General features: G+C 33.5%; 1 long non-coding RNA gene across 1 annotated transcript; it reads right to left on the reverse strand.

Moving 5' to 3' along the window:
* Positions 1-1725: 1725 nt before the first annotated feature.
* LOC122315234 lies at positions 1726-14213 on the reverse strand. The gene is made up of 7 exons (XR_006243971.1): positions 14039-14213; positions 13907-13950; positions 7382-12027; positions 3480-4759; positions 2843-3024; positions 2649-2741; positions 1726-2565 (listed from the first exon to the last, which is right to left on the reverse strand). It is a non-coding gene; the product is annotated as an uncharacterized LOC122315234 (long non-coding RNA).
* Between the last annotated feature and the right edge of the window lie 3231 nt (positions 14214-17444).

Below are 17444 nucleotides of genomic sequence, written 5' to 3' on the forward strand. Positions count from 1 at the left end.
TGGTCCATATTGCCCGATAGTATTTAATGAATAGTATTTAGGCCCGGTTTAGATACACAAACCATCTCATCTGGTTTGTATAGTGGTTTAGATTCAGAAATGAGATAATATGGGATGACATGGTTTTAAATAAAAGATAAAAGTTAAATAAAATATTATTTTATAATATTATTTATATTTTGGGCTGATTTGGAAAGGTCAAATTGAAATTTAAAAATATTGAATAGTTTATTATATTTTATGTAAAAATTTAAAAAAATTATAATAATAAAATGAAATAAGATGGAATGAGATATTTTCAGAATTAAAAAAAGGAGACCAAAGTTAAAGTTGAGCCTTTTGACAGCTCCACCCTTTCTCCTTCTTGTCTTTCCCTTCCCTTCCCGATCATCATTCTCTTTTCATATACTTCTACATGCATGCCGATGTCTTTTCACAACAATCAATTTTATTCTAATATATAATTACAATAAAATATTTCGAATTTCCTAATATATAGAATAATAAATAGGTTATAATTAGAATAATATATTTTAATAAAGAAATTGATATTTTTAGGAATATTGAATACTACAAATTTCGGCAAATTACAAAAAATAAGTTTTGGGATTTAAATATATTTATGGGTTTTTTAAATTAATAATAGATATTGATTAATTTTTAATATATTTATAACTATTATCCAATAATTAAAAATAATTTTCAATCATAGATGGGATCTACTACTTTATCAAATATTAAAAAAGTTAAAATCATTTCATCTTATCTTACCATCTAAACATATATATTTTTACAAATCAACTCACCACATCTTAATTCAAATATCTCATTAATATTCAAAGAATTCTCATATAATATCATCTCATCTCATCTATATAGCCAAATGTTAATGTACGGAAGGCTCCTTTTAAATTGCAAGATGGTCTCATTTCATCTCAATATCCAAAGACCATAAATACAAACACTTTAATTTCAAATTTTAACTTTTTAACTTTTTCATATAATCGTTACCTAATCATTACAATTTTTTCAAACTTTTAAATAAAACAGAAAAATACAATTTAACCTTTTCAAATTAAAAAACAAAAATAATTTTTAAAAGTTATATTCTAACAATATTTTAACTTTATAATATTTTTATTTAACTTTTTCTCTCTCAATTTTTTCCTAAACTCTCATAAAACATTTTAACTCAAACAATTTTACTATTATTCACAAACTTTCACTACTATTCACAATTTCTTTTAATCTTATCTCAACATTCACTACAACAGAATCAATCTTTTGGGACGAAAATTTTCATCCCAAAAGATTGGATTTTCATCTCTAAAATGATTCAGAGACCAAAATATTTCGTCTCTAAACCGTCCCAAAAGGCCCGTCTCAAAATGTATTTGGAGACGAAATTTGAATTTCATCCCCAAAAACTACTTTTAGGGATGAAATCTGGCTGAACCATTCGAAATCGTTCAAACAGGAGAATTATTCTGAGACAAAAAGTTTTCATCCCAAATTACAGATCGAATGATTAATTTTCAGTTTGAACTATCGGGTATCCATTTGAACTTAATCGAAATTCGCTTCAAATGACCCAAATTTATTTGATCCCGTTCGGATGGATGTAGTGTTTGAACAGTTTATTTCAATTCAAACCGAACTACTAGCATATTCGTTTGAACAAGATTTTATCTGTTCGAATGTTCCAATATTTTTTTTGTTCGAACAAGAAGGTAATTTGTTCAAACATAAAAGTCGTGGCTCAACCCAGTGGAATGGATTCGGTTGGTTTTTCGAATGGAATCTAAAATACATTCAAACAAGCAATTATACATAAAGTACCATTCGAACTGGGTACGTTACATTCGAACGATACTCATGCTACATTAAACTGTAAATTCAAAATTGAAACAAATGTTAAAATGTTATATTTAAAACATCCCATTTGTTCAAACATTGCATCAAGTCAAAAAAAAAAAAAAAAAAAAATACAAGTAAAGAAAATAAGTTCTAAGATGGTAGCGGCATACAATTTTGATACATCATTAATTGCCATTGTTCAAATATTTTTTGAGATTGGATCTTGAGTTTTTTCTACATGTTTTGTTCTAATTTTGCCTTTATATCCGCTGCCTAAGCTAATTGAGTCTGCAACTCTCTTTGTTGTGACCTCAAATGTTTGATCACCTGCCTTACTTCTTCTAATTCCTGAAAGTTATTATTCAATCTGACTTGAAAAGAGGATGACGATGTTGAGGAGGGTTTTGCACAACGTCCTAATCCTCTCGTATATCTAGAATGTGGTCTAAGAACTTGAAAAAATATTTAAACATCATTCATAGATAATTCGTCAGATGGAGCCGTAACATTTTCCATAAGTGATACCATCTTGTTCTACAAAAAAAATCATTAAATATTGTTATAAATAACATAAATATTATTAGACAATACGAAGAAAAAACTTACATAATTTGTTTCTACTTTGGGATTGGTCTAAATACCGTCACAATTTTTATGTGATTTAGCATACAATTGGGTCAGATTATAGTCAATAGGACTTTCTTCTTCCTGCAAAAGGAAAATTTATATCAAAACTTCAATCACTAATTTTTGATATGTTAATATTTAACAGGGGACTAGTATAACGTTACCAATTTTTTTAATTGTCGATGAAAATATCGAGAATCTACATTATGGTTTATCGTTAAATTTGTTCTGTTTGCTTTGTTCATAGTACTCCGTTGCTACAAAAAAGAAAAAAAGAAAAAAAAAAGAAATAAGATTATTACTATAATAGTTTAATGCATCTAACGGAAACCATAGAAAAGTATAGAAGTGTAATTACGTGATATGAGGGATCTTTAAATATATCACAAAGTTTCTCTCATTCGTTTGGTAGCATCTCTTAAATAGATTTTGATGCGTCTTTGTTGCACTACTAAACTTTTGATAATATGCGTGGCATCTACCTTTGTACCTCTAGAATGCATTTGACATCAACTCATCAACTGTTAGTTGATCTTCTCACTGACCAAAATTAAGTTCAAACTCATCATTTAAAAAATTATAAACGATTAGTCCAAATATAAACTAATGATAAATTAACATGTTATACTGAATTATTTTCTCAGTGACTTATTACTAGACAATGATTTTTTATGTGGTCTTTGACATCATGGGAAACTTTAGCTTAGAAAGATGTAGCCATCGATGCATATGTGAGAGTAATGGTAACAATATAAGAAGCAAACCAAGTTGCCGAATCTCTAGAGCTATCGGTGTAATCATCAGGAATATCAATTTTAATTTTTCCAATTTTCCTTACTTTCTCTATGCAGACACCCCTAATAACACCTTGAACTCGGCGATGGTTTAAAACAACTATTAAATAATTAAAGCATATAATATAAAGGAAATTATTTTATTGTTAAAATACTATTACTTAAATCATCACATAAAAAAATAGTTTATATGTAACATACCTTGTTTTGGGTCTGGTGATGTTGGCCCAACAGACATGGCAGGCGAACCAATTGGAGAGTCAGTAATGGATGGAGATGGCATAGGAGTTGATTTGCATTTCGAAGGCATATCTATTTTAAATTGTAATAGATTATTATTTTGAGATATGTTATTATTTGTAAATAATTCGATACTTACATAAAACAGATATCAATCACTATCACTTTTGCTGGATCAGTCACTCTCATCCTCACTAGACACTTCAGTTGATGAATGTTCCCCTGACAATCCACCCTTAATTACTTTTGGTTCAACATCTTCTCTACACAATAAAACCATATCATATTGGCTGAGATCAATAAATAGATTGATGCCTGATTCGTTTTCTTGATATGCTTCTTTATTTGTTGAACCATCATGTTGTTCATCTACCTTTGGAATGAAATCATATATATTTCTTGGTGCAAACTTCTGTACTACTCGCCATGAGTTTCCGTACTCTGGATCATCAAAATAATAAACATGATTTGCTTGGCAAGCAAGAATGAAATGATTGTCCTCATATCACGTGTGCGATGTATTGATACTTACAAAATATTCATCATTACGCACTCCTAACCTAGGATTTGAAACATCTTTAACCCAATGATATCTTTTACAACTCTGTAGAAGTCAATATTATCCCAATCATATCTTCTTTCGACTATAACCTCACAATTTTGTGTTTTTCTATAGTGTTCTCTGTTAGCAGTGTGAAATTTATATCCACGCACCAAACATCCTAAATATTGGATGGCCCGCCTAGATGGATCAGGAGCCAAAGCATACAATTCACTTGTGATTTCTTTTGGATTATCACCATATTTCAATATAGCCTACCAATATATAAATTTTATGCCAGTTATAGCAGTGTGAGATATCAATGGTATGAAACTCATAGATAGTAAGAAATTTTTTAGTAATACCATATCTTCAAACCACGAGGCGAACTCATCTTCGTGTTTCTTTTCTACATCAGTTACACTGGCCTCTCGAAGTAATTGTATATGTTCATTGTCCATGTTCAAGTTATTGTATTAATAGTGATCAAGTTTTATGGATACAAGCAAGGATTTTAATTTTCTTTTAATAGGCATAGATCACTAACCTCAAGTAGTTGTCAATCTCCGCACAATTATTCAATACATACCATCTGAATCTAGCAAACTCTCATCCACATAGGTCATAGCTCATTTGTGCGCCTATGGGACATACAGTTTGAGAAAATACATACATAATGAATTAACTCCCATTTGTCCACCTTCATTGTGATGACCCGTTTTTACGTGTATTTTCACTGTAGGGTGGTTTTTAATTTAATTAATATATTGGTTTATTTATTTTAAATTAATGTATTTTAAATTGGTTTTAATTTATTTGATGTGTTTAATTTATTTTAGTCGTTTCACGGTTTTTAATATCGTTTTTGGCGAATCGGTTTTTGGTCTCCGGAGTGAGGATTGGACCTCATTTCTTTTCTTTCCTCTTTTTCTTTTTCCCTTTTTCTTTTTCTTTTTCCTTCTTTTTCTTTCTTTTTCTTTCTTTTCTTCTTCTTTCTTCTCCTTTCTCTCCCACGTACGCCCAGCTGCCCCTTTTTCTCATTCCCGTCGCCGCCACTTTGACCGGCCAGTTCTCCGCCATCCGGCCACCGTTTGGTGCGCCGTCACCACCATTCTCTTCCCCTTCCACCAGAGATCATCCCCACCAATTTTCAGAGCTATCGGACCAGCCGTTAGCTTTCGAGAGCCGCCGGAAGTCGCTGCACCTGCTCTGTTTTTGCCCCTGTTGCCGGTTGCTTTCGCAGCCCAGAACCGCCGCTCGCCGGCGGCGTGGCCTACACCACCCACCCAGTTTTCTTCCCCTCTCACCGGTGAACATCCCCACCAAGTTTCACCTCCATCCGAGCCACCGTTAGCCACCACGAGCTCCTTCAAGCCATACGGTTTTTCACCGATTCCGGCGCCGTCGCACCACCTCCGGCCACCATCTTTTCACAGCTTCTTCCCCTACCTCTTGCCGACCTAAACCACTCATTTCCGGCCTCGATCCGTTGCCGGAGCAGCTCCCACGAGCTCAACTCCGTTCAGCCCCTTTTTGGCCTTCGACCGCCATTTCCACCACCACCCACGGCCAAAACTCATTTCCTATAGCTTCATAAATATCTCAAGACCATTCCCTATCAATTTTGTGCCTTGATTTGTCCCCGTTCGAAAATGGGTAATTTATTACCCACGGCAACAGTGTAAATTTACACTGTTACGTTGCTTTTCTTTCGCCGTTTGCAACGCCGCAAGCTTTCTAAAAATACCGTATAGCGCTGTAAGTATTTTCCAAACCCTACTTTCAGATTTAAATATATATTGCTCTTTCAATTATTTATTTGTTGTTGATTGTTGATTCCGGACTGAGTCCGAGGAGTTTCGGGGGTCGGATGGATTGAGGACGGAGTGCTTTGATTGGTTGTTTGTGATTGGTTGATTTGTTTGTGCCGTGAGGCGTGCGTTACATATTGCATACTTGTGCATCTTTTTCGCGTGTGTTGCACATTGCATACATGGGCTTTTTATTTTATTAGAGTAAATCATGTTTATCGGCGTTTTTGGTTGTTGGGTGCGTGTGTCTCACGAGCCCAAGCTGGGATGGGTTATTATCACAGTGGAGCTCCTCTGGTCACTCGGGAGCGGATAATACTGAGTGACATCCCCTGGGTTGTCGCAGGGCGACGACCGGATCGCACGATATGGTAACGATGTCGTGTCGACTCCGTGGTCCTTCTAGTGGCGGGGACTAGAGGATGGCCTGGCCAGGTACGCTCTGGGTGCGAGTCTGGGCATCTCTCGTGTAGGTGCCACATGCGCAGTCGTTACCTGCGGTGTGGTACAGAGCCATGTATACGGATGATCCCTAGGGGAGATCATGGTGTATGCGTAATCGGAACTCCTCTGGTCACTCGGGAGTGGTTAATACTGAGTGACGTCCCCTGAGTTGTCGCTGGGCGATGACAGGAGCGGAATTAGAGGATGGGTCTAGCCCGGTACGTGCAGGGCGCGAGTCTAGGCATCGCTCTATTCACCGGCTCCATGGCCCTTCGCTGGCGAGGGCTAGAGGATGGCCTGGCCAGGTACGCGCTGGGCGCGAGTCTGGGCATCGCTCGTTTAGGTGTCACATGCGTAGCCGTTATTTGTGGTGTGGCACTGAGCCAGGGTGTGCGGATGATCCCTAGGGGAGATCATGGTGCATACGGAGCGGGTTGTTTTGTGGTTTTCGGATATGGGCCATTTTCTGGGAAAATGGCGGTTTGTGGTTTTGAGGCGTTTGATCCATTTTCTGGGAAAATGGTGGTTTGGGCCATTATCTGGGATAATGGCGAGGCGTGGTTTTTAAGAATATGTTTTTAATGGGCCAAATGGGTTTTTGGCGTGCGTGGTAAAAATGTGGTTTTGCGGGGCATGTGCATTGGTTTTTCTTGCATCCATGTTGTTTGAGTTCTATGTATTTTTATCTGGTAGTGTTTGGGTTTTACTTACCTGCGGTACCATTTTTGGTTCCGTAGCTTTTGGTGCAGAGTTTGAGGACGAGGAGGAGGAGGCTGAGCCCGAGGATGCGGCTCCGCCGGGTTGCTGATGTTATGCTTTATATTTGTTTTAAAGCTGTATTTGTGTTTTTGTAATATTTTAGTTATGTATGTTTTAAACAGTTTGAATTACGTTAAGAAAAATTCTGGTACTTATTTATTGACTTGCTTATCCGCTGCGTGTCTCTTCGTGCACATCTGTTGCCTTTGCACACACTTGGCACCCGTCGATAGGATGCTGATCCGGGTTGTCACCATCCGGACGTCTCGATTTTTCCGTGTTCAGGCGTGGGGATTTGGGGGCGTCACATTCATAATTTCAGACCAGTCTCATGAATCTTGACTCAATCCCATGAAAATAGATAAAACAAAATATATGCCATTCATTATCAATATATGATTCTATAATCGAACCTTCTGAACAAGCCTTATTCCCCACAGATCGCTTAAGTTTTTCCAAAAAACATTCAATAAGATACATTTATCTATAGTGGACCAGGCCAGCAACTAAAGCCTTACGAGGAAAGTGCATAGCCAAATGAACCATTACATCAAAGAATGAAGGTGGATACAAACTCTCTAATTTACACAATATCACTGCAATGCTAGCTTCCATCTTTATTAATGCATCAATTTTCAACATGTTATTGCAATGTCCCTAAAAAATCTTCCCAATTCTGTCAAAGCTGCACGAACTCTACAATAAGCTTTCCACGCACACCAACTGGCAATAAACGTTGCAAAAATACATGACAGCCGTGACTTTTTAAACCAGTTATCTTCCAATCATGGGTTCACACACATCTGGACATGTTCGAAACATAGCCATCAGGTAATTTGATTGTCATGAACCATTCACAGAATTTTTTCCTCTCATCATTTGATAGTGTATACCAACCAAAGGGGATATAAGCTAAAGACCCATTATCTTGCAAATGCAACTTTCTTCTTATCTCCAACTCCTTTAAATCTTTACGAGAGTTAGCTGTATCTTTTGTCTTCCTTTCTATTGACATCAGAGTACTCAGTATATTCTCGCATATATTTTTCTTAATGTGCATAACATCTAAATTATGACGAAGTGTCAAGGTAGACCAGTAGGGTAATTAAAAAAAGTGGGGTATTTTTTTTTTTTGTCCAATTCAACTCCATTGATTGCCGTTTTCTCTTTCGATCTCTTCCATCCTTCCCAAATCTATTTTCTGGAACATTCATCAACTGTATGATAATATTTAGCCCAGACAACAACATCGGTGATGATCTGTGCTCAACCCCTCCATCAAATATGACTCTATTTGAATGTCATCTATGATCATGTGATAAATATCGACGGTGTTCCATGAAACATAATTTTCTACCATTTGTCAACCATTGAAACTGAGTGTCTTTATTACAAATAGGATAAGCCATTTTACCTTTTGTGCTCCACCTCTGGAAAATCATTTATTGTCCATGACACTACAGCATGTATCTTGAACTTCCGCGATGAGGCCGTATCATATGTATTGACACCATTATCCCACAACTCCTTCAATTTTGTTATTAGTGGCTGAAGATATACGTCAATTTCATTCCCTAGTGACCTTGGCCCTTGAAAGAGAAGAGTCATCATAAAGTACGAATCCTTCATGCACTTCCAATGTGGCAAATTATAGGGCATTAATATCACTAGTCATGTACTATGAGAAGTGCTCATGTTTCCAAATAGATTAAAACCATCAGTTGCTAACCCAAGTCTAACATTGTGAGGTTCTTTGACAAACCATGGGTACTCGGCATCAAGTTTTTTCCATTGTAAAGAATTTGCAGATGTGTAAGGAAGTTCTCATTTGAGACTCTTTCTGTGCGATGCCAAGATATATCTTTAGCAATCGACCGAGATGTAAATAATCTTTGTAGTCTCGGAATCAAAGGAAAATGTCTTAACACCTTTTGGGGTACATTATGCTTAGCGGATGACCATCTCGACTCATGACGTACTGGACATTCATCAAATTCTATATATTGCTGCTAAAAGATAACACAGTCATTCTTACATGCATGAATGATATTATAATCGAATCTTAATCCTCGCTTCAATTTCTTCACTTCATAAAAATTACGGGGTAATATGTTATCTGGTGGGAGAGCCTCTTTAAATAATTCGAGTAACATGTTAATGGCCTTTGCAGAAATATGACATATAGACTTAATATGAAGCAACCTTACTGTGAAAGAAAATTTGCTATGACGAGTGCACCCCTCGTACATTTTTCGCTGTGCATCCTCCCACAATCTTCCAAAATTAACATTCCCTTCAAACGATTGGGTAGATGTTCCTTCTCCATCCCTCACCCCAAACATACTAGCACCAAGGTTTCCTAACATCACTATCATATCCTTTTTATTATCATCACTATCATCAAATACATCCACATCTATGTCATTTATGTCGATGTTGTTACCTTCCATAGTTTGATTGGACTGAGTACCAAATCTAATTCCTTTCGAAAAAGGTTCGCCATGTAAGACCCATGGTGAGTATTTAGAATCAATTCCATTGACATATAAATGCTCCTCCACTACCGCCAAGTTATAAGAACTAAGATTTTTGTACTTCTTGCATGGACATCTTTTATAACCTTGAGTGTTAACACTCCCGCGAGCAAATTATATAAAAACTTTCATGCCTTGTGCATTTTTTTTTAAAAGTCAGGGCCCCATGTACGAGAGAAGCCCCTACCCCAATATGATTAAAAAATCCTCACTTATGGCAGAGGAATACCTTTATTACAAAAAAACTCCTAACAAAAAATCATTTCTCTCTAATAAAAACCATCCCCATCCGATCAAGGCGAATCAATCCTCTAAGCCGTGTATACTGAAAATCCATCCCAACAAAATCTATATTTTCCCCCATAGTCCCCTTCTTAGCTAAAAAATATGCTACCATATTAGCTTCACGAAAAACATGACTAAAACGAGCATTAATCTCTATGGAAATATCCTTTATCTCTTCCCAAAAATCCCACAAAAACCAAAGACGACAAATTCTGGAAGCCAGCCAACTCATGATAACCTTAGAATCAGATTCTACTAAACCATTATGCAGTCTCAAATTTTTACAAATCCTCAAACCATCTAATAAAGCACGGCATTTAGCAACCGTATTTGTAGCAACCCCGTAATGCGCAAAACCAGCAATACATTTACCATTACAATCTCGAATAATACCCCCACCCCCTGCCTCTCCTGGGTTTACATGAGCCACACCATCAACATTCAATTTCACTATACCCCTCTTCGACAACTCCCATTTAACAAAGGTCACTTGTTTTTTTTTAATAGGAATAATCGGCACATGTAGCCCTTCCATAACTAAAGAATCATTTCTCTTCATAACCTGAAAATTGTTATTAATCATAATTCTCAATTGTCTAATAATATCCATTACCTGAAAAGGAGCCCTTTCCATCATTGTCGAGCACCTTGCTTTCCAAAGGCACCAAGAGATAACAATGGGCATCACTCCACGGATCCAACCGGCTTGATATTTTTTGCAGCTCTCCTCCACCAAAAAGCCATCATCCCTCTCCAGTTCCTGATCTACGGCAACCTGATTTGACAAATATTAGCAAAATATTTCTAAACCATTTGGGCATTCAATCCCTCACACATAATGTGCTCCAAGGTTTCAGAATTTGATACTATACAACAGTGCATTTAGAAACTAAAGGAAGCCCAAACTCTAAATTACATCATCCGTCGGCACTACTCCTCTTTTCAACCTCCAGCAAAGAAAGGACATTTTTTTTTTTTGGAATTTTATCAAGCCAAAGCCACTTCCTCCACCCACAAATTTCCCCACATTTTCTACAGATATCCCACGCTGATTTTGTTGTGAAATTACCGTCCCAAGAGCTCTTCCATATAATCGTATTTGCCCTGTTTCTAATCTTCATGTTAGCCTTGGAAATCAGATGAATAACATCTGACAGAACTAGATTACGTAAGACTTCCAACTTAGGCCCCCTCTCATCAAACACGTCAGCAACCTGCAGGCCTTCCCTTCCCATAACCAGACACAAGTCCTTCAAAGGTCCTCCCCCTAACCAATTATCCATCCAGAAATTTATGTTTCCAACCCCAATCAGCCACTTAGAATTATGACTGATTTTCGGCATCACCTCCATAATCCCTTTCCAAAACTGTCACCCTTTATTCATACTCATTAAATTATAAACATAGTCCCGGCGAAGATATTTTTCCCTGAAAAAATCTGCCCATAGCGACACCTCCGTAACCAGCTTCCATCCAAACTTCATAAAAAGAGATTCCTACACTTCCATCAAGTCTCTAATGCCAAGACCACCTTCTTCCACTGGTTTTCAAATCTTATGCCACGCCACCCATTTAGGTTTCTTATTTTCCAGCGAGGATCCCCAAAGGAAATCTGAAAAAATCTTGTTAATCATCCCAAAAACTACCTTGGGCACTTTTAATACTGACAAAATATGAATAGGCGTGCTATTTAAAACATGCCGTAAAAGCAACATCTTACCACCAAACGATAACATCTTACTCTTCCGCCCTGCAAGTTTTTTCTGAATTCTAGCCAAGATACCATCAAATAAAGATATTTTCAACCTTCCCTAATATAACGAAACTCCCAAATATATACACGGCCAAGAGCCCTCTTCAAAATTGGAAATCCCTTTGAGATCATTTCTTCTAGCCAAAGACATATGAGGAGGGAAGAAAATGGTAGACTTATTTGGACTAATTAATTGTCCAAAAATCTTCTCGTATCGATGAAGAGTTGCCATGATACTTCTTATAGATAATCTCCCATCATTGGTAAAAATTAAAACATCATCCGCATATAGTAAATGAGAGATAAGAGTACCTCCCCCTGGATGATAAGACTTAACAAGCCCGAGACTGAACTTCTGATGCAACATGCACGAAAGGAGCTCCTGCGACAAAATAAACCAAAATGGTAAGAGAGGATCCCCTTGCCGTATCCCCCTCGATGCTTGGAAAAAACCTTTCGAAGAACCATTCAACATAATCGAATAAAAAGGAGAGGAAATAGTGTTGAAAACTATATTCCTCCACTTATCCGAGAATCCCAATCTACGTAAAACGTCAAGAAGGAATTTCCAATTCACATGATGGGGAATACGGCTATCTCTCAACTACATCCAACTCTTATCTATTGTATTTTCATTACTCGCTTACCCTCACCAAAAAAAAAAAAAAAACTATCCCAAATATTAACACAGGTTGTTTCATATTAACTAATTGTATTTTGATAAGGTAATTGATTCTATCCTATTCGAGAGACTATCATTTATATCGTATATATATTTAATCAAAAACTCTTATGTTAGCCAAAATTTCGGCAGCATTTCCCTACAATTCTCCAAGTATGCTAGTTGCAACTAGTCCTCGGCCCTATCTATAGGCCAAGTAACTTACGAACCATATATCTGAAGAATGAAAGGAAACATAGAGCCAAAATTTTCAAAACTAACGCGTGAGTTGAGACTGAATATATTTATCATATAGATAATATAATCCCAAATTATCCATTTTAGACAATTCAAGAGTTGTACCCAAATATTCTTTATGAACAAAATGGTACAATTCTCAAACGGGTTTAAGGTTCAATTAGATATGGAAACAATACTAACACATGACTTCTTATTAGAAACCCAAGTCTATTAATCATAGAATGGTTAAATTGAGATAATTTAAATAAATTGGGCTAAAAAATTTGTATCTTTTAATTTTATGGGTTAGATATTAATACATCCAAATTAATGATATTATTTTAATTTGGGTGTTAAATGGAAGTATGCTTATAATAATTTAGGTATTAATTTAATTTGAGTATTTTATGGAGATAATTGAATGCTCATAATAATCTTTTTATGGAGATAACTGAATGCTTATAACAATTTGAGTATCTTTTTTGAGTGTTAAATGGAAGTATGCTTATAATAGTTTAGGTATTAATTTAATTTGAGTATTTTTTGGAGATAATTGAAATGATTTCTCTCAAAAGTAATATCTTTTAATTTTATGGGTTAAATTTTAATAGACTCAATTTTAGTTTAGGTATTAATTTAATTTGAGTATTTTATAGAGTTAATTGAAATGATTTCTCTCAAAAGTAATATCTTTTAATTTTATGGGTTAGGTATTAATAGACTCAATTTTAGTTTAGGTATTAATTTAATTTGAGTATTTTATAGAGTTAATTGAAATGATTTCTCTCAAAAGTAATATCTTTTAATTTTATGGGTTAGGTATTAATAGACTCAATTTTAGTTTAGGTATTAATTTAATTTGAGTATTTTATGGAGTTAATTGAAATGATTTCTCTCAAAAGTAATATCTTTTAATTTTAATAGACTCGATTTTAATTATATCACTCAAAGTTAGGTCTTTTATGGAATCATTAAAATTAATAACAAATAACATGATATACTAGCTTAAAAGAAAAAACTAACATGATAAACTTACTCATAACATACAATAACATTACTAATACATTAACAAATACACTAACAAATACACATACAAAAAGACCTAGCAAATACAAATAAACTAGTATTTTTGTACACATACATATCCACTAGCAAATACACTAACAAATACACATACATACAAATTAAAATTAAAATTACAAACACACATACAGAAAAACCTAACAAAGACACATACTAACAAAAACAAATTAATGGCATTTCAAATTTTAACAAACAATTCATAAATACCAAACACTCTAATCACACAAATCACCCAACGAATACCAAAATTTTCATGCACAAATCAAACAATTCTAACCTCAAATTTGTGCAATCTAAGAAATCTTCCCAATTCACCAATACCTACGTATGAGAGAAATCACAAATCCAAATGCATAAATTTGTATATTAAGATGAAATACATAGATAAGTAGAAAAAACAAAAACAAACCTCAATTTTCTCCTTCAAAGTTCACCCACCTAGCAACCTCTCTCTCTAGAAGACACTCTCTCTCTCTTTCACCCCGCAGCCCGCACTGTCGTAGCCCCTCTCTCACTCTCTGTTCTGGAAGTTTAGTTTAATGGGTGGCGTGAGTGAAAGAATGGAAGACAGGGGTTTTAATTTCTAAAACATAATGCAAAATTTTCAATTGGCGCCTAAATATTGTGTGCTTTCCCTCAGCACTTAGCAGTTCGAACGCCTGGATGAGAATATTCCTGGTATATTCCCTTAAATTTTGGCAATAATTTTCCCACTTACACGTCTTCCCCCTTAGTTAGTGTTCGAACGGTATTACACTTGTTCGAACAGAAAAGTGCTAAGAACACAGTATATAGAAGTATTCTATATATAATATACAAATTAATATACGATATATATAATGTACATATAATATATTATATATATAATTACATCTTATATAATAATATACATAGTAGTATACTATATTAGGAATTGTCCAATCTTGTAAATTTCTTTCTATGTCTATTATACTATAATCTTCTTGGTTTACGTTATTAGTTTCTATAGATGTATTGATAATAGATGTTTCAGATTTGAATAAGGAATTCATTGAAACATAATTTTTATGCAAAGATCTCCTATATAAAAGAAAAATAAGTAGATTAAGATCTTGAGGAAACACCACTGTGACTACACTTAAAGCCTTCTTGGCATAGACGAGTTGACTATTGGATTTTCATGGTTTACCAGCACAAGACTCTCAATATACTCCGTTTTCTTTTATGTAGGTTATCGTTTAAAATCTGTATTAGTGAATTTTTACTCTTTTTTTTACTAATTATACAATTAAAACAATAGAGAAAACTATTAGTCTAAATAATGATTATGAATCATTACAATTATTAACAAAAGAAGCCACTAAACATTATAAGGAGTCGAAATATTCTTTTATACATATTGGATTGGTACAAGTGGCTGTAAAACCACTTACCAAAAATGGACTAAATGTTTCGGTATTATTTTGTTTAAAAGATGGAAGACATTATAATTTTTATGATTAATTACTTGGCATGGTTGAATCTAGTTTATTATAAGGCCCAATTTATTTTAGTTGCTATCCTAATTATTCACTTCCATTATTTGATGTTAATATTTTACATGCTTTAATATTAAATATTAAAACAAATGGTTATCATATGATGAAAGGATCACATTCTTTAACTATAGTATATAGGATTCATTATAAATTAATGAAAACAACATTAGAGCCAGAAGCTCTTATTACTAGCCTAAAAGGTTACACATTATTATTACAATGTAGTATACCAAACTCTAGCATACAAGTTCCTAAACAGATTCATTGGAATCAGATTAAACTTCCAAATGAATGGCAATTAAAAAATATTATTTCATTACCAAAAATAGAAAACAATTATAAAGACGATTTAGATTACATAGATCAAAATCAAGATGGAAAATCCAAATTGCTTTTTAACCATTTAGGAAATCATTCTCTCACTATTCTTCTCCAACACTCTCCAGCTACCTTACACCCAGATCTACACTCACTAGAAATAGATCATAAATTTTTGATAATAGATCTGCACTCACTTCAATCTCTAGAAATGGATCACAAAATTTTGATACAAGATCTCAAAATTTGGATACTCAAATCCAGAGAGTTATTCCTAGAAATATTATTGATACACCAGTATATTCAGTTAATCATTCTGATTTAACATCCACCTCTATAATCCCCATCAGACTAAAGAACATTCTTCTCCAACATATTCACAAGTAGTTAGAGATGATGCCCAAATATTCACCTTGAGTAAAGAAGAATTTAAAATTAATAAAGATTATCTTAAACAAGATTATATGAAAGAAGAAAACAAAGAGAAAAGATTTACATTTTTCTCTACTTTCTCAAAATTAGAAAGAGATTATATCCAAACCAGATACTATGAATATTTAGAAAGTATACAAATTAATATACCTTTCTTTACATGGTTTGAAATATATAAATCAAATCAATTATTAACTATAAATAGGACTACTAATCAATAGGTTAAAGTAGAAAATAATCAAATTATTTATGAAGAATATCATCATTTTGAAGCCATTAAATACAATCAAAGAAGTACACAAATACTAGTATCTCCAATAAAGAAACTAACTTCACCAGAAATTAAAAACACTGATAATATAATTCAACAAAATAATTATACTAATTTAGAATTAAAAACCATGAGTAAGCAACTAGAAATGATTTAAAACCTAATATCCCATATTAAAAATCCTATTAAAAAAGTAAGAGAAATTCTTTTATTAAATTCCTGCTCATTTAAAATCTAATTTTTCTAAAACAAATTCTATTATTGTAAATATGTGCATTAGATAATTTATAATTTATGTTTAATCTTGCTTCATTGCCGAAAAAGAAAATGATTTATTAATAGAGATAGTTACTTCAATATACCATTTTTAAAAATTTATTTTATTAAGTATATTAATAAAATTATCTGATTCTTCTTTATTAATTATTGCTGAGCTTTCTCATTGTTCTTTATTAGGAGTATCAATATTTTTTTATCTATTTTTAATAGTATGATTATTTGTAATAATTGTTCATTAAAAACTTCAAGTTTAATATCAGAAGCTTTCAAGTCTCTAATTTCTTTTCTTATTTCATTAATTTCTTGTTGTAAGTCTTTTAAAGTAATATTTTTTCTGTTTTGAGTCTATTTACTTTTTCCAGAAAGTTATATGATGAGGAGGTTAAATTAGGTACAAAAGTGATCGGATTAGCAAAAGTATCCTTTAATTTTTTCAAATATTCTTTTATTTCCTATGAATTATTAATTTTATCTATTAATTCTAATATAATATTTTCATGTATTGATAATACATTAATAATTTTGTTACAAATCACCATGGAGTTGTGCTGTTTTTTATATATAAAAACAAGCAGATTTAGAAAGACGTGTTCCTCGATTAGTCATAAATTATAAACTGTTAAATAAAATTTTACAATGGATTATGTATCCTATTCTTAATAAAAAAGATTTATTATCTCGACTTTATGATGCTACTATATTTTCAAAATTTGATATGAAAAACGGATTTTGACAAATCCAAATTGCTAAAAAAGATAGATATAAAATTGCAGTTACAGTTTCATTTGGACATTATGAATGGAATGTTATGAATTTTGGATTAAAAAATGCTCCTAGTGAATTTCAAAATATTGTCAATGAAATATTTACGCATTTCACTCATTTTTCTATAGTTTATATAGATGATGTATTAATATTCTTTTCATCTATTGAACAATATTGGAAGCATTTAAATACATTTTTTCAAATTATTAAACAAAATGGATTAGTAATTTCAT

This window comes from Carya illinoinensis, chromosome 7 (genome assembly GCF_018687715.1).
Source record: "Carya illinoinensis cultivar Pawnee chromosome 7, C.illinoinensisPawnee_v1, whole genome shotgun sequence".
In the NCBI taxonomy this organism is placed as follows: domain Eukaryota; kingdom Viridiplantae; phylum Streptophyta; class Magnoliopsida; order Fagales; family Juglandaceae; genus Carya; species Carya illinoinensis.